This window comes from Empidonax traillii, unplaced genomic scaffold (genome assembly GCF_003031625.1).
Source record: "Empidonax traillii isolate 1590-97213 ecotype Southwest subspecies unplaced genomic scaffold, ASM303162v1 scaffold783:size459103, whole genome shotgun sequence".
NCBI lineage: Eukaryota > Metazoa > Chordata > Aves > Passeriformes > Tyrannidae > Empidonax > Empidonax traillii.
Window position 1 is genome coordinate 129310 of NW_020955976.1, and position 18500 is coordinate 147809.

Below are 18500 nucleotides of genomic sequence, written 5' to 3' on the forward strand. Positions count from 1 at the left end.
CTAATTATAGCACATATAAATAATTTCAGTTTCCTTTAAAATGCCATTTAAGTCAGCCTCACAGTGTGATCAATAAGATAACCGTTGCTGCTCTGTGAGGGTAAAGACCAGCATTTGTCTCCCCAAAAGCCCCCCTGCATTCCCATACAAGAGCCTGGTGGTACTTTGCTCTTTACCACCACTTGGCTAAAGCATTAGACTATCCTGGCTGGAATTAAAGGTTTCTTTTATACCCATCCAACAAGCAGTTCTTTCTTACCCTTTACAAGCAGATATTATGTCTCCTCCCTGAGTTACAAGCTTTATTCTCTCACCATGTGCAGGAAGAGGAAGGGCTCTGCACAGCAGTAAAAAGTGTTAACCCAACCTCTGGGTGGGCATCCCAAACCACGAGGTCTGTTGCTTCTCTGGGGGACAGTCACTGAGGTAAGAAAAACTCTTTAGGATAATACACATTTCCTGAAAAGAGTCTCCACGTTTTCCCATCTCTTTTAGGCTACTGGGAAAGCAAAGAAGGCGAAGCTGCCCAGTCACAGAGCAGTTCCAAAGAGCAGGACACCACATTCTCCAAAAGCCCTATTTGTTATCACGGCCCCCTCTGTGAAGTGGCTGTAAGACAGCCCACACTCAGCAGCAGCATTTCACTGCAACCCCTTCACACAGCTCCTGGTGAAAGGCTTTGTACCTGAGAGCCCAGACACGCACACTGGATGGGACCGCCATGGGCTGAGCCTTCATCTGGCACTTTACGTGACGGCATGTGATGAGAGCCGGGTGAAATGAGGTGGCTGCAGCTTTCCACTCACCGCTGCCCTGCCTCCTGTCAATTCAACTGCCCAGAAAACCACCCTGCAAACAAATACCCAGGCTCAAAATGTCCTCGGGTTCCCATTGCGGCCAACAGCATCTCTGAGGCAGCAGGTAACACTTAATTTGATAATGTAAATAAACATCTCTTTGCTCAGAAACTCTTGGCTGTGTACAGCTGGGCGGGGAGAAGATGCAAAATTAAAGCTAACTTTAAAAAAAGAAAAGGGAGAGGAGGAAAATACAGCTAGTCATGTGTCTGAAGGCAAAATATTTAAAAATAATCCAGGTCTAAATAGCTGGGTTTGGAATGCTAACAATGAGCTATTTTTTGTCCGTGTTCCCAAAAAGGCAGTCTCATCTCTCTACCTCTAGAACTGCTGGTAAGTGGCTCAGAACGAAAGCAGATGAGTGGGATACTTTCTCCAAAAAGACATGACCTGGCGAGGCTGTGCTGATTGTGCAGGAAGGCGTTCAGAAAGTCAAGGCCCACCCTGTGGAAAGCAGGCTGGGGAACAGGTTACAAATATAAAACATCCATATCACCTCTTACGCCCTGCCAAGGTAACAGAAAAGCTGTGTCCATCATCATTTTGTCTCAGCAATACCACAAGCCGTGTCAGTGGAGAACTGCCAGCCAGCTCACACTGATGTCAGTGGCAAAATCCCTCCAGAGCAGGAGTGGGCTGTGTACTGGGTCAGATACACACCAGAACACAATTTCTTTCAACTGTTACTTTATTTACTATGCAGAAAGACCAATACTCTAACATTTCCTTCACTTACTATTTCACACTATTTAACCCCAGGATAATTGTCAGAATTCCTGTACTGATGCTCTCTCATTCCCACAGTTATTTAAGCCACGGGCTTGACGGCAAGTAATCTGGATGGCTTGTTCAGCTGGGAAGTGCCACTGGACAATAACAAAGGAAAAAGATTTTCCTCAGGTCTGTAATTTGCTTTCTTTTCTCTTACATTTCTTAGTACAAACTTGTGGCAGAAGCTCATCTCTTTTTGACCACTCGGATCAATTTGGGCGAGTTCCTCTCAACTGAGTACCTTTTGGCAGAGGACTCTCAGTGACTGAAGCTCCATGAGAAGCAGCAGCAGTGATGTATCTGCCTGTCAGTCACACACACAAACCATGCCACACACTGTGCCACCAATATCCCGGCCTGTTTTTCAAAGATATCTATCACTGCATTGCTCCAGCTTACGGGCACTGATCCTTCCAACATTTGACCCTCAGCCAGACAGGTTCTTCTGCCATCCACATCAGCATGGCCTTCTCTCCAACTGGAAGCTAACAGCAGCAGAGCCTTTAGTTCCATGTGCTATATGGTGTGCTCACAGTTCAATTCTTTTGCCTTTATTTTGGGTAAAAGAGAATAATTGTTGGTTTGCAGTTAATTCCCTGAGACTGTACCATCTTAGATTACCATTATATTTTTTCAGAGAAAGGCTGAGATGGACAGACTCAACCTACAAGACTTCACCTCATTATACAGTAAAAAATGGTAGCAAAAAAACCACAGAAATGGACCTTCTTTTGTATTTTCATTTTTTTAATACATCAGACACTTTTTTCCTTGTTGAGACAAAATGTAGCTCACGCTACTAAGATTCTATAATACACCTGAAATATCTGGTTTGGTTTCCAAAAGACATCTCTCTATGTGTCTGCATCTGTGTCTATCCTGTTTTATCCTCCCTCCAAATGCCTCTTGTACTATTTGCAAAAGTCAAGGAACTCCAACAGGCATCGGAAGCCCTGAGAATATTATTTTCTTAAAAGTTGCATCTTAACAGATCAATGGCTAAAGAAAGGAGGGAATCTGTAGCTGTCCTCTGACAGAAGGGCAGTACTATGAACTCAGTTATTACCAAACATCAGTGAATCCAACATAAGCCACAAATCCACAAGAGACTGAGGCCTCATTAACTCAGTTACTCAGAGAGCTACTTGTTATATCTGTCCATAAGGGTCTGACTGCCCAAGCTGGCTTCAATTAACATAAAGCTTCTGAGAGCTGTAGGGGATGATGAACAGTACATGCCAGTGGCAATTTTCCAAAGGGATGTAACAGGAGGGTGGGAGATGTGTTCAGTGTTAGGCATCTAAATAATCCAGCCTTTGCCCAGAATCACCTCTGTGAGATAGGAGGGTGTGAAGGGTTTCAAGAATAATGCCTTGTACTAAATCTACTTTCATAACATTAAGGTGTGATTATCTAGAAAACATACAAAAGTTCAGTGGTGATGAAGTATCTGATAAGAAATAAGCAACTATAGAAGACAGGCTTCTAGACATGAGTGATTTTGATCTTCAAATGTTTCACGGCTGATTTGAAGATAACATTGTTATTCTGAAACCCAAATTTACTTCTAAATCAATATTTTGGAGGTTGCTTCAGGACATGGCAGATGCTTCACAGAAACCAGTTCTGCGGGGGCTCAGGGAAGAGAAAGAAGGTAAAAATCAAAATTGGGCCAAAACTCCAGAAGGCCAAAAATTGCCATTCTGTCAACAAACCACTTATGTAACACAAGGCAAGCAATTTCACCCGCTGCTCCTGCATTCCCTCCAAATCCAGCAGATGAGATGGAGAATTGTCCTAGAAAGACAACATGTCTTAAATTGAAGATTCCAACTGATGCAGAATTCACAAACCCTTTCAGGAAACTAACTTTGTAATGAAGAGCCTTTACTCTAGCTCTTATGAATTTACCCAGCTGTTAGTCCTGACAGATTAAAGCACCATGAAGTTTGCAGCCCAGGTCATTTCTGGCCTTCTACTCTGTGGTCTTGATCATAAAAATGAAGGAAAGGTAATACAGAGTGTAAGGACAGAGCCACTAACCACAGCACTTCTCAGGATTGCCTCTTCTGTGCTAACAGTACTAAGCTGTAATGGGCTATTAAATGGGGGCTGTTCACAAGAGCTTAGAAAGAAATAAATAACTCAGCAGCATGAAATAAATTTCTTACTAACCCTGTCTTTGAGGCTGCTTTACCTTTTAAAAACAAAAAACACAGCAAATGAGAAGTCTGTGTCAAACCGCCATGGAACACAGGACAAATGAAAGCGGTGAACTTAACCCAGTGCAATAGCCCAATGGGACTTTCACTCCCAGGCAGCTTCAGGAGCAGCCAACGAAGATGAATGGGGCAAGAATAAAAGTTCTTTATCAGGAAACCTCGTGGCTGCCATTAAAGCAAATGGGAACTGTCACCGCTCTCCTCCTCTGGCACTGGACCCATTTTGGGTGAGGGCAGCAACTAATACACTTACAGATGATCAGTGTTGGTGCAGAGATGCCTTTCACACAGCTGCTCTGCCTTCGGGGCCTTTTGTGCTTGCTGGGAAGATAATGGTAGTTTTCAGCATTGGGCTTGAAGCTTCTAGGGATGGAATTTTCCTGGCTTCTTCTTTAAATTTTCAAAGTTCCTGATATATCATTACCACACAGCTAAACACTGTGCAGATATTGTGTTGTCCCTACCCTCTGCAAACTGGTGGGTAGGTTAGTTTGCTTACTCTCATTTCTAGCACTTCAAAATAGATTGGAAATATGTACTTCTCTATAAATAGTTAATTAGGGGGTTTGTATAGTCAAGAAGGCTGTGCTAGTTAGGAGGGGCTCTTAATTTATTCAAATCTTGTTTCAAAAAACCTTCTCTTTTTCTGGTCACTAAGTATTTCCCAGAAATTAAATTAAACCATATTATGTATTCACAGAAGTCATTCACTCCAAAACCTGCATCAATAGAGAAAATTAAATCTAAAGATACTGACATTTCCTGATCCAATTAACCCTGAGGAGGTAAAAATTTCATGAATGAAATGAGAAGGAAAATTGTTAGCAGATACATTTCTAGTGATTACAGTTCGAAGTATTCATAAGGAAAAACAGCAGCTCAGATCCTCAATGAGGGTAAATTATTACTTCAGTGATGTGCTGGTGATTTACAGCATCTGAACCACCACAATCAATTCAGGAAGTCTGTGAAATCTGTTTCTGAAAGCTATTCCCAAAAATGCCTATTAATAATATAGATAATTGGACGACCAACCCCCACTAGCAGTTAAATAAAACCTGATACGATGAAAGGTGGCAGTGCAGGCAATGTTCTTCTCCACCCAATTCATGTTTGTTTGTTAGAGAAATGGCAAAACACACATATTACAGCTGACACGGTATTTTGGGCTGTTGTGCTGTTAGTTGGAACCTGAAGCAATGGGGCAGGTGTCAGTTATCCTCCAGAATTATTTAGGGTCGGCTATACTCTGTGCTGCTGGCAAGGGGACTTCTCCTCACCCACGCTGGTCCCTGATATGTTCCCCTGCTCTCCTGGATCCCAAACCAGTCCCAGCAGCTCCGTGGTGTCCTACTCTCCCGGTCCTCTACACATTCCAGACAAATCCACCGAAATGCTGGTACTTCAGGAGTGCTCCGATTTTAAGCATTGCCATACCCTCATGCCATACTGCTCAGCTTGACAATCAGTCCAGGCTGGAAAATCAAGTACTGTGGGTTGCTGAAGACAAACATCTGCAGCGAAGGAACCGGCTTTATTAAGATCACATGCAACAGGAAGGACTTCTCTCAGCGGCTTTGGCAAGCTCAGGAGTATGGCTGGTTTGTCCCTACAATCTAACTCAAAGCTCACATGCCCTGAAGAGTCCCTAAAGTTGCCCCCCTTGTGCTGTTTTTGTGGAAGTTGCCTACCACTGCCACCCACAGCAATCTGGCCTTGCTTTCTCTGAGAACAGAAGAACAACCTCTTTCTATCACCTTCTGCCTCCCTCCCTGACTTTTCCTGCACTGCGCAGTGAAACTTACGTAGTAATCAGGAGACAAAACTACTTCCTCCCTTAATTCTCTGTAAGATGCCTTGATTAATGTTTCCTTTGTATACACCAGAACATTTCTAGCTTTAGGCACACCAGAAGCACTTAGATGCATAATCATCTTATGACTAATCTCTCCCTACAGTGAGCATTAGTACAAAGACCACAAACAGAACAACTACAGGCAAAACCAGACCCTGAATGCCCACAATAAGAAAAAAAATATCCCAGATTGCTCCTTTTGGGGAACCCTATCTAACTCAGGACAAAGAAATTTCAAGGTAGGGTCACAAAGGTCAAAATATTTATGCTTGACATGCAGGAAAACCCTCTCTTCAGCATCATCTTTGGTTTGGATAAACATCTGTGAGCAAACACCAGCCCATCACTAAAGCCATGTTGTGTTTGGAAAAGGGATCACTGCAACCTTATGGCTTAGAAATGGGTATTGCAACAAGCATTACATACACAATTGTCATGTTGAGTTTTTTGTCTTAAAACGTTGCAATTTACTCCATGAACATTATGCTAGTGGTTTCTTCCAACTAAAATATTGAGTGGGTCACTGAAATGAATGCATAATGATTTTTACATCCACCGCCTCTGCCCTTTAAACTGTAAATTGATTGTTATGCAAAGGCTATTAATTTAACAAAGCATATTAAATCTCCCACTAGCACTGAGGAGCTTCTCCTGTCTTTCCCCTAGCTAACTGCATAGATCATACCTCACTTGCTGTAATTACAACTAGTACATCAACATTAATTATTTCTCTGGTGATGGCAGGTGCATGCAGAATTGAAGGTCCAACCTCTATTACCAGAAGGATAAGAAAGTCCCCAGCACCCAGTAAAAACAGGAGCAAGCACCTTTTCTGCAAATCTTCTTTCTTGGTCCCTCATATTATTTTCAGTAAATTATACTTTGCATAGTCTCCTTTAAGCCCTGATTTCTGAAGGCACCTCTGTTGAAGACAGCTCATGCAAAGGTATTTTATTGTAGCATCTATCTATGCAAGAAGGAAAGGTACTTGCTTTGCATCCTCTTCAGCCCTTTAATCCCATGTTCTAATATATTCAGCTGAAGAGGTAAATCACACCTGTTGGGCCTACATCAAACACCTTATCCATCTTACTGAATTTTTATTCAAAGTTTACCACTATTTGTTACTGATCTCTCTCATCAGCATTCTTTTTAAGCAGGAAAACAAAGTCAAAACTCAGATTAGTGAAGACTCCCCACCAGAACATCACGTACATCCAAGCACGTGTGCAATGTATAAGAAGAAATGTGCCATCCCAGATCACAACTAATCTCCTGATGCAGCAAACTAGCCAAGAAATTCGAGTAATGATCCATTTGGTAAAAAACTCAGGAACCAGATTTCTGCCTGTAAATTTCTTTTCATCTAGAAATATTTATATACATCTTTAATTTCAAGTTTCATATAGATGACACAGGCATTGTAATGCCTGTCACAGTTGCTTCTTGGCAGTGGATTCAAGTGGCCTCGGAGATACAGCTACATCAAAATTAAGGTAGAAGTCTAACTTGGGCACACAGCACATATACACAAATTATCTTTGAGTTAGGTAGCTGGAGAAGGTCTAACAATGGGGGCTGCAGGGAAGACATGCAAGGCAGGCTAGAAATTGTATCTGAGAAATCAAGCAAGCACAAGATGGCCAGATCATTCTGAAACCCATGCTGGTGCCTGCTACTTGTTCAAGCTTGTTCAAGTGTTCAGGTAAGCAGATATAAGCCTGGCAATACAGATGACCCTTGAATCGCTGCTGCTTGTGCTGGAAGTGTGGGCATGGCCCCTGGGCAGCACACAGCAGTCCAAGCCAAAAGGTAACACTCTCTTTGACTTCCATGGGAGTCAAGTTCAGGCACAGAGACAAAGTATGAGGTTAGGCACTAAAAGACAGTGTTGAAAGTTTTGTGCTAGTTAAGGAAATAAGTACTCAGTTATGAATTTCAATAAGAATAATATTAGGCCCAAAGGTGAAAATATTGGACATATTATTCAAAAAAATCTCCATTTGAAAGGCAGATTTGAAGTGCTCTGCTTCCTTTCTATTGCAGTTATGAATACCAATAGCTCATCTACCAGTGACAGTTTTCATCTGAGGCCACTGTGAACACCACGTCTCCAAGCCTGGGCATTTCAGGGAGCAAATATCTGAGTCCCATGAATAGTATTAATGAATTACATAATGGTAAACCACATCCACCTTTGACACATTGAGCTTTCCAGTAATTATCCATAACTCACACAGCATTTGTTGCTTGGGAACGGCTATCCCACATCCCCCCGTGCCCTGAAGTTTTCCTGTGCACTGTTAGTAATGACCTCCCTTACAATCCTTTTAAACTGGAGCTGACTACCTCAGAAAACAGCTTTTTAATAGATCATCTTTTCTAGAGGCACCTTAGGGGTGAGAGACCCCAAGCCGTGGTAAGGGCCACCCTGATGGAGTCATCATGACAGATCTTGGGAAGAGAGAGCCCAGTCCCACATGACATCTGCTAATCCCCACTGCCTGCAGGAGAGCTCCAAAGAGCATGGCTCTTTGCAGGGGCTGACAGGATTTGAGATAAACCCAGGGCACTGAGAGAAATACACTATCAGGTACATGAAAACATAAACAAGACGCTAACTTAGTTGCTTTAGCTAAAGCTAGAGGAGATTTAAAGTCGTGACAAGAATACATTGCTTTGGACAGGCAGGTAGTTACATCATTTGCAAGCAGGACACATCTTCAAGGTCAATTCTTGCCTTGATATTTTTCTTTGAAAAAGAACATATTAAAGAGCATCATTACAGCCTCATACTGCTATCTAAATCACATAATTAGATCATATTCCCTTTAAATGGAAGGATCCTTCCTTCAAGCTTTAATGACATTTAAAAACAACCCAGACGACTGCAAGCCTCACTGATGGCTTTCTATGATATCCACCTCTGGCTTTATACAATTAAATCTAGAAAAGATTGTGCCTTGGGGCTACACTCCCACCACACAGTTACTAGGAAATACCAAGCTAATTTTAAGACCTGCTTTCATGCTTGATAGTGTCCTCCTGACATTATTCCCTTGTTTGTGAAATATTGCCCCTTTGTAACAAAGTAAACCAAAATCAATTTCTATCCCAAGTCCTGTTGAACCATTTCCAGATTCGGGCTCAAAAGGGAACTATGACACAGCAGTAAGGCAAAGGTAAAGGCAGGAAAGGATGTTTACAAACCATCTTACAAGACAGAATACAAGTCCTGTTCAATGTCACAAAGATTCAGTTCCAGATTATGCCATGAGCATTCACTGTCCTGAACATACGCTCACAAAGAATGAAATGGACAATCATAAATGTCAAGAATCTTAGATTAGAAGTATATATCTTCTTTGAAATCCTGTGTAAGCACGAACTGTATTTCCACCCAATGGCTGACCCCAAGCCTACCAAATTTTAAACAACCTGGCTCATCTGCTTTTGAAGAACAGCTCAGCAATGGAGAAATGACCATATCCCATGGGGCTCCAACCATGCTGATTTTTCCACTCCTCTACTTTCTTGTTTCTGCTATCAGATGCAGACAGGATCTGTAAATCTCAGGGGCCTTCATAAGGAGGGCTGAATAAACATGACCAAATAAATTTTAAGGAAGTGCATCTATTTTTGAAGAGATCCTTACATGCCCCTGTTTAGCTTGTCAGACTTCTGGGCTCTGTAGTATACTGAGATCTGCTATACAGTGGTTTAAATTTAGCATCCACCTATACTTCCTCTGATACAGCCACTCTCCCCAAAATTCTACAGGAAATTAATATACTGTTTACTTTTGCATAAACCTCACCTATTCTCAAGAGATGAGAGCATCCAGCTCTTCCTTCAACAATAGTTAAAAGATGGTACTGCAGTTATTTTGGGCCTAGATTTTTAATTAAAAAACTCTGTGGGAGGAGGGAAACTAGACAACCCACAAAGAGCATTCAGGGTGGGATTATGTTGTGTTAAATAAGCCCAAAGGACTCAAACCATGCAAAGGCTGCAGCACACATAATGAAACCCCCTCTCAGCCTCAGTTCTCAAGCCATAAACCCCTCTGCGCCTGCCTCAGTCCTTCCTTCTCTCCCAGTTTATCCATGACAGTGAAAACAAGGAAACAAGACAAATTCTTTGCACTGTGGCTTTCCTTTGATTCAGCAAGAGGGAGTTTTAGGCACATTTGGGTGTGAATGAGCACACCCATGTCATACAGATTTAACAGCTTATTTGTCTTTGCTGATCTCCATATACCTGTTCAGCTAAAATTATCCCCATATTTTTCCAGTGACTACTCTGCTACTCGTACTGTCCCACTACCAGGAACAGTGTGCTGGGCATAAGCTAGACTGAAACTATGTGATTTGCCAGCCATAGGCTACACCCCTGGAGAATCCAGGCTCCTGATCTTGTGGGCAGAAAACCTAACAGCACAGCTCTTGACAAAAGACAAGAAATCTGAAAGCTATGGAATTCAAGAAGAGAACTCTTCTCCTCACTTTAAAGCTAACCTATATTGACACCAGCTTTTTTTTGTGACTGAATGGAAAGATCCAAGCAAAGAAAAACCAAACTGAAACAAAACAGTACTGCTCGGCTACAAGCCCTCCTTGCTACAAGGACAGGCAACTGGAAATACAAGGAGAGGTCAAAATCACCCCTGCCTGGAGAGTAAGGGAAGCACCAACCACGCAGTACAACATCAATGCAAGGATATCCATGCCAGCTCCAGCACTGCCACAAGAGAGGGAGGAGAGCTCAAAGGAGGAGAACAAGGGGCACCTGCAGACTCCCATCTATAGATTTATGGATCACACTGACCTTCAACATGTCATAAGAATAAATGTGGCTTTAAACAAACAGAAATCCCCACCTCCCACCCAAACACAAGCTGAGGCTTGGCCCAGAAGGAAGATCAAGTCCTCAGTGTCCAGACTGGCCCTGACTGAAAGGAAGCCAAACACAATGCGGCCATTCACAGCATTTTCTTTATCACAGTGCTGAGAGCAGCTATACACTGTTTTCCAATAAAGACCACAGCAATTTATCACAGAGAGACAGGAGTTAGCAGGAAACACTCCCATTATCTCTACTATGGAAAGGAAGTGACAAGCAGAAAGGCTAAAAGGTGACAGACAGTTTTTATGAGGCTGGGCTTCAGCTCCTCTCAAGGCTGACCAGCTCTTCTTTTCCACACCAGGAAGAAAGTGATAGGGTGGGTTCCACACAATAGGACTTGGAGTTGCCACGCTATGACTTTTCAATAGAAACAAACCAAAACAAATGAAAATATCTGCGCTGCTTCAGCTCCTCAGGCTATGTACGTCAGGGAAGTTTTGTGGCCTCCTTAGCAGGGTGATGCTGATTGAAAGCAGTGAGTGCAGGGCTGAGCATTCAGCTGGTCGAAGAGTGGCCTGCAATGCTGTAAAGAAGGGGCAGAGGGGAGCGAGAGCCCATGGTGCTTTCTGGCAGTTATTTGGTCTGTATTAGAAAAGCAGGCTTCAAAGTGGTTGCTGCCTACAAGCTCCAAACAGAGAACAGTTTATAAACACAGGAGCCTGGATGGAAAAGATCTGAAAAGTCTGAGAGCACAACAAGGGAAAGAATAAACAAATATCTCTGAAATGAAGTAAGGAAGCACCTAAAATGGCAGAAGGCTAGATGGTCTGTACAGACCTCATGGTGCCTCTAAAAGGTGCAAAATCTTTAACATCCCATGGCTGTGCACACATAACAAATTCCCCTACAGGGCATAAACAAAGGCTGCTACTATCAACTGCCAGTAACAAAATGCTATTGCTCAACCATCAGCAATCAGGAGGCACAGCAACCAAAAGTGTTAGGAGCTGTACAAACACAAAATAAATAATTGTCCCTACCTGAAAAAGTATATTGGGTTTCTATCACTCTCAGGCAGCTCTTGCTAAGCAGCAACAGATCACAGCAGGTAATATCTGAGTGAAGCAGAGGAAACTAAAGAGCATAACATTATGTCTTTCCCTTGATCAGGTCAGCTCATTCAGTGTCTTTCCCAGCAAAACTAATCTTCCACTGCAGTCATCTCTTCATCTTTAGAGAGATGTAGAGATGTATAAACACGGATATTAACAATCTCTCTCCTGTGCCGCTCGCAACGCATCACCTCAGACACCAGAGATGAGACCGCTTGTAAGGACAATTGTGTGTTTCATAATGAACAGTTGCCTATCTGGTTAAAAGTGGAGGTGACGAGACAAATAAAAAGGAGCTTTTCAAAACTGCTCCCTAAAGGATTCTGCAGGGAGCGGGGCCAAGCCGATACTGCCTCTGTCTGTCAATGTCTCGTAAACTGTCCTGACGGCAAAGCACGCTGCCAAGAACTGCAGGCAAGGACCTGTCTGATGCCTCTGCCACTCCTTCCAAGACTGCCAGTGTTGTTGGACTCTTTAAGGGGAAAGTTCTGCTCATGACAACCTGCAACTCCCACCCGATGCAAACAGAACAGACAAAACCTGTGAGCCAGCTCAGGGAGAGAAGTAACCTAAACCAGCAAAAGGACTACCACAGATCACTTTCCCCCTAGAAAGAACCAGCAAAGACCAGGGCAAGCTGGACACCAGGCTGAGTTACGGCTCAGCTGCAGATTTGTCCAAGGTTAGCTGCTTGCTTTTGATGACCATACACCAGTTTTGCCAACTGCTGCCTGCCTGTGCCACCCCGACAGCCCCAGAACCACCCAGCTGCAGCCCCACCCTGCAGGCAAGAGTCCTTAGCTCCCTCATGGGACTCACCGCTGCCACCATCCCATCACTGGGGTCACGGGGAGTCAGTGAGCTCAGGGAAAAAAACATCAAAGAAGATTTCCACCCTGCTCTGCAAAACAAGCCACTTGCAGTTCAGAAACCTGTTTCCAAAGCAGTGCTCAGTCTGGAAGTAATGAAATTGAGAAACACAGCATTGAAATGGCGCTCACAGTAAGCAAGGGTGGGAATTAAATGAGACAAAGGTGAGACTACCTCATGGGAGGAAACTATTAGGTTCTGAGAAAATTTATTTCCCTCAGCAACCTGGCAAGGTAATTGTGCCAACAAGCAGCACAACAAAGCATGTTCCTTCCAGTAAAGCTTTGCAGTCCCCTAATGGCACCAGCTTCTCCTCCTCAGAGACTCCTTCACCTCACCGTCACCTGCCTTAAAATAACCTCTTATTTGCAGAAGAAAAGGATCATACTCATTTATTTACTCTCTGTGGTAAAAGAGAACCCAGAAGTTTTAGTTAGGTCCCACGTTTCTCGACACCTCTCATCAGTCATGTGCAATTAAGACAGTTCTCCAGAAGACCCCAGTCTGTTGGTGGCACTGTCTTTCCCCAATTCTCTGAATACAAAGTGTTTCCCTTACCAAATGTGTTCCCCCCTTGCAGGCAAACACCAAGAGTCTTCCCTACACATTTCTTGCTACAAGGCACATACTGATCATCTAGATTAGCAGCAGTGCTGGGAAAACCCCATCAATAAGCCATGATATTTGGGATTATAGTATCTGATCGGAAATTTTCAAAGTTTCACTCTGTACCTGTTGCCCATTAATCTCCAGACTGCCCTGCCCTGCCAATGACTGAGGTAGATGACCACAGACAAGTGTTTCACACCCACCAAGCACTCACATTTCAGTGGTGCAAGAGGCTTTTCAGGACCCAGATTTGCGGTATTGCTAGAACACCTCTGTATTTCCCTGCCAGCTCAAATGCACTTCCAAATAAGCATTACTGGAATTTGCATCTCTGCCACGGCTCTTTTACATTGCCAACTTGCTGCAAATGAAAACAAAGATCAGCAACCAGCCTGAAACTGAATAAAGCCTTGCATACTTTATTTAAAAATAATTAACAACCATGATTCACATGACTCACAGTCATGACTTTATAGCCAACACACTGACCAGTTCTTGGTTTAACCGTGAATACATAACAACAGTAACACCAAGTCTTTTCACTGTACCTCCAGTCACAAAGACAAGATTATAAATACATGGCATATTCAACACTTGTTTGTCAGAGTTATTGAGGCAGTCTGCAGACCAAGACTTGTTCTATACATGATTTTTGTACCAATGCACCCATGTTAAATTACAAGTATTATTTGGTGGTATATTTCTGCCGATACAACAAAAGCGTGGATGAAATCAGAGCCAAATAAAAGTGCTTTATACTGGAATAGCTGGTTCTTCTTTCCCACAGGGAACAAGCTACACTGGTATAAGCATGTCCATACTGGCATAGCTGAATTCACACTAGGGGAGGGTTATATCAATGTTACAGAACAGTAGGTAAAAAGTACTGCAACTTGTTTACATAGGCGAGACCTAATATTGCAGAGGATTTGCTCCTCATCTTCAAAACACTACCAAAACTCCTAATTCTACATGCAATCTAGGCACGGAGCAGAATTGGGCTGATCAGGGGTTTAGCTGACTAAATATACCAAATCAATATAGAACACTGGATAAGAACAATAACAACAACAATGACGTAGGGAGGAGGCACACATTTATCTGGGCTCTCATTAATAAAGCCTTTAGGTAGGTGACAAGTTACCCAAGTTGTTCAGCAGTAGAGGGCAGTAAAATGGCCAACCTTGTTATATCAGTCCAAATTCCTGAAAATGTCAACTGATGAAGCAAATCACAAGATGCCACTGCCACAGCTGCTTCCATCAAAATTCAAGCCTCCAGGGAGCTGAATGCTGGTGTGTTTTTGAGCAGACAGGCAGAAATGCAAATAGGGTGTTCAGGTAGTTTTAAATCCATTAGAGACAATTCCTGCCAGTCATCAGTTCCCAAAGCATAAGGCTACAAATATTCAAAGAACCCACTGCAACTGCATGAGAACTGCGTCCAGCCTCAGAAGCACAGGGATGGAAATAAAGAGACAGAAAGGAGGGGAATAAGAGATGAGGGGAGAAGAGAAGGGCAGGTAGAAAAGGAGAGACTGAAAGGCAAAAAAAAGAAAGAGCCTACAAAGAAGGGAGTGTTTAAAGAGTTATAAGAAAGCAGGAAGGCTGGGACTCGGGGAAGAAGAAAAGGACACTCACCGCAGTGCCCGCTGTCTCAGACGGCAGTCACTCTCCTCTCCACCTGGACACCTGCATTCAGAGCCACCATCCCTTCCCCAGGTCCTCACCACCTGCTACACGCACAGAGGCTTTCTGATTCCCTCCTGAATGCTACACTCCTCCAAGCTGCAGATCAGCACAAGACCCAGAGAAGACACCCGCACGCACAGCCTCTGCTCCAGGGGCACATGGCAATCAAACACACCTCCCACACGCTGCCAGCACTCTGTCTACCATCCTAGCTCTCCCTCAGAGAATCGGAGCAACTCTCCAACCACGGTGACTGTGGAAGAAAATCCTGAAAAGAAGCACAGCGTGATTCAACCCAGCGATATGTCCGAAGAAAGCCTTAAACAATAGCCCTGACGGGTGCGATCTGCCACTGTTTGGCAGGGGAAGTTCAAGCTGCAATGCCCATCGAGAATAATTAATTGTCAGCACTGTTAACAGTTTCACTGCTGATCAAAGCAGCTGGGCAGCACCGAGAAAATTACAGACAGTTGCTGTCACTTACTCAAAGCACGCCAGCAATAAATAATCTGCAACTTTATGACAGACTATTCCTGTCATGCATAATCTCTTTGCACTCTTTCTTTTTAGTGTCTTCTTGGCACACAGAATACCTGTGCAATCAAGGGCGGGGGAGGGGAAGGGGGAAGAAACCAACCCAAAACAAGCAGTTCACTCATTATGTAATTAAACCGAAAGGAATAAAGTACATCCTTGCAACAGTGGGCTGCTGGTGGTGGAAATTACTCAGTGAACTCTCCACGGGGCTCAGATACAAACGAGTTTGACCAAGATTTCTCAGCTGATGCAGCTGAGCACAGTAAAAGCATCATTTCCTAAGCTGCACAGAACCTAAACCTGCCATGCAGAGGCAGGTTTGCCAAGCACAGAAACAGACTTCAGGCACACTAGCACGGTATTACTGCTTTAGCTTTAAAAATAATCCAACAGATGTTGCTAGTTACAGTATCCCATAGCAATTGTATACATATTTCAGTAGGCAAGCATGCATAATTACAGCCCTGCTTCTTCCTGCATCACTCTGCATCTGGAAAATATCCACATTTTTTTCCTCAGTGGGTTCTCCCGATATTGCTAAATTAAGAGTTAAGCACAGAACACACACCTCGGCCAAAGCTCGCTCCCAAGGCTATTTGTGGTGCTGCTGTTCTCTGCAGCATGTGCTCTTCCCTGGCCCTCACGCTCTCACACTGAAGGAAGAGTTTTACAAATAACAGCTTTATCTGCTGGTGTCACCCACTGCAAGTGTATCAGTCTGTATCTTTCTGTACACAGTTTTACAGTGACTTCACAGAATTGGAATCGTACAATGGCTTGGGTTAGAAGGGACCTTAAAGGTCATTTTGTTCCAAACTCCCTGCCATGGGCAGAGACACCTTCCACTAGTAGATCAGGTTGCTCAAAGCCCCATCCAGCCTGGTCTTGAACTCTTCAAGGGATGGAGCATCCACAGTTTCTCCAGGCAACCTGTCCCAGTGCCTCACAACCCCCACAGTGAAGAGTTTCTTTCTAACACCTAATCTAAATCTCTCCTCTTTTGGTTTAAAGCCATTCTCCTTTGTCCCCTCACTATCTGCCCATGTAAAAAGTTGTTCATACTCTTTTTTATAATACCTTTTAAGTACTGGAAGGCCACAATGAGGTCTCTCCAGAGCTGAACAACTCCTTCTCCAGGCTGAACAACTCCAGCTCTCTCAGCCAGAGGTTCCAGCCCTCTGATCTTCATGGCTCTCCTTCGGACTCACTCCAACAGGTTCACCTCTGTCTTGGGTTCAGGTGAGGGATGTGGGAAGCCTGACTGCCACTGAAGACTGAGACTGAGGTACTCACTGAGTACCTCAACTGTCCCCATATCTGTTGATAGCAGCTCTCCCTTCTCATTTACTGGGGAGGGGTGTACAGCCTCTTTGGCCTTTCTCTTCTGACCAATGTGCTTTAAAGAATCCTTTCTTATTACATCTTCTTTGCATCCCTTGCCAAGTCCTCTTTCATCTGTGCCTTACCTTTCCTGATTGCAATGCAACACATTCAAACTGGATCCCTGTACTCTCCCCTGGTCACCTGACCCTGCTTCCACTGACTGTGCATTTTCTTCTTAATCTCCTCAGCTTGAGGAGAAGGTCCTTGCTCAGTTATGCCATATTCTGGCCTGCCTTACTTGATTTCTTACACACTGGGAGGGAAAGTTCACGTGCTCTAAGAAAAATGGCCTTAAAAGAATTGCCAGCTCTGGTCAGCTAAGGACAGTTTCCCAGGGAATCTCATCCACTAATTCTTTAAACAGCTGGAAGTTCACTCTTCTAAAGTTCAGTCCTGACTTCGCTGTTTGCCAGGCAAAGAGATCCTTGAGATCACAAACTCAAACAGAGCATGGTCGCTACAGCCCAGACTGCCTCCTATTTTTAACCCCTATAATGAGCTCATCTGCACTGGTGAGCACTAGGTCCAATAAAGCTTCTTCCTTGGTTGGTTTGTCTATCACCTGTACCTGGAATTTATCCTTGATGCACTCTAGAAGTCTCCTGTATGGTTTTCCCAGCAGATATCTCGATGGTTGAAACCCCCCATCGAGATGAGAGCTTGCAAGCACGGTGCTTCCTGTAGCTGAGGCCTGTCAATGGGTTCCCCCTCATCAGACACCTGCAGTAGATACCATAAAGTGTCCTTTGTTGGTCTGCTCCTTGATCTTTACCCACAAGCTCAACGAGTTTGTGGTTGTTTCTCAGCAGCAGCTCTTCACAATCTATCCATTCTTTAACAGAGTGCAACACCCCCACCTATCTCTTCTGAAAAGCTGGTGGCTCTCAGTTGCTGTGTTCCAGTTGTGTGATTCATTCCACCATGTCTCTGTGACAACAATTCAGTCACAGTTTTATAACTGAAATATGGTTTCCAACTCCTCTTCCTTGTTCCCCATGCTGTGTGCATTGGGGTCTTGGGGCAGACTTGACTGTGTTTGTGTAGATCAGATTCCTTCAAGACATCTGTCATGATGTGACTGAAAACAATACAGACTAAAAAGCTTTGGAAGAACTCCCACTTGTTGCACTAATTTCTCATGAATAACTGATATTCAGAATGATGGAAAATTAGGATGAAAGGGATAACAGTAACAATAAGAAGCCAATATTTCACCTTAAAAGTATAGTGCAAACAAGGATTAAAATGTATGCATAAACACCATCTTCGGCACTACACAGACCATCATTTACTGAAGCAGCAGCACCTGCTGAGACATGATCTTTTATTAGATCAGCTCTTTCAGCTATCAGAGACACTGCAGCAGCAGGAAACTATTGAAATTCTCATAGGAGGCAATGTTCATGTGTCAGGCAGCACAAACACCAGCGGGAGCCTAACACCCCCACCTTGGATGACGTGACAGACCCTGGTGAGGCACCATGCAAGAAGTGATGCCAAGGTCAGGGGTCCACAGGTCCCACAAGGTGCTGGCACAACCAGGGCACCCAGAGACACTGCCTACGTGTCTTACATGTCTGAATCGTGCAGGGTGCACACCGTGCCCAAAAAACTTCCTGTTTCATTTAAGAATGCAGAGAAATCCTGCAGTAAATTCTGGCAGTAATTGAAAAAAAGAGTGGAAAGTAACCTTTTTTTACTGCATGTACCAGAGTTGGTCTGGGTAGAGGGTACTGTAAATCCATTCA

At 43.7% G+C, this 18500-nt stretch overlaps 1 protein-coding gene across 6 annotated transcripts in view; it reads right to left on the bottom strand.

Moving 5' to 3' along the window:
* The window catches only part of OSBPL5 (oxysterol binding protein like 5), a 188148-nt gene that overhangs the window by 62471 nt on the left and 107177 nt on the right, over nt 1-18500 (bottom strand). Inside the window, exon 1 of one of the 6 annotated variants that reach the window (XM_027901399.1) lies at nt 14782-15054. The exons of the other annotated variants lie outside the window; for them this stretch is intronic. The gene's annotated coding sequence lies outside the window, so the exon portion shown is untranslated. Of the gene's footprint in view, nt 1-14781; nt 15055-18500 lie in introns of those variants that run through there. 6 annotated transcript variants of the gene reach the window in all.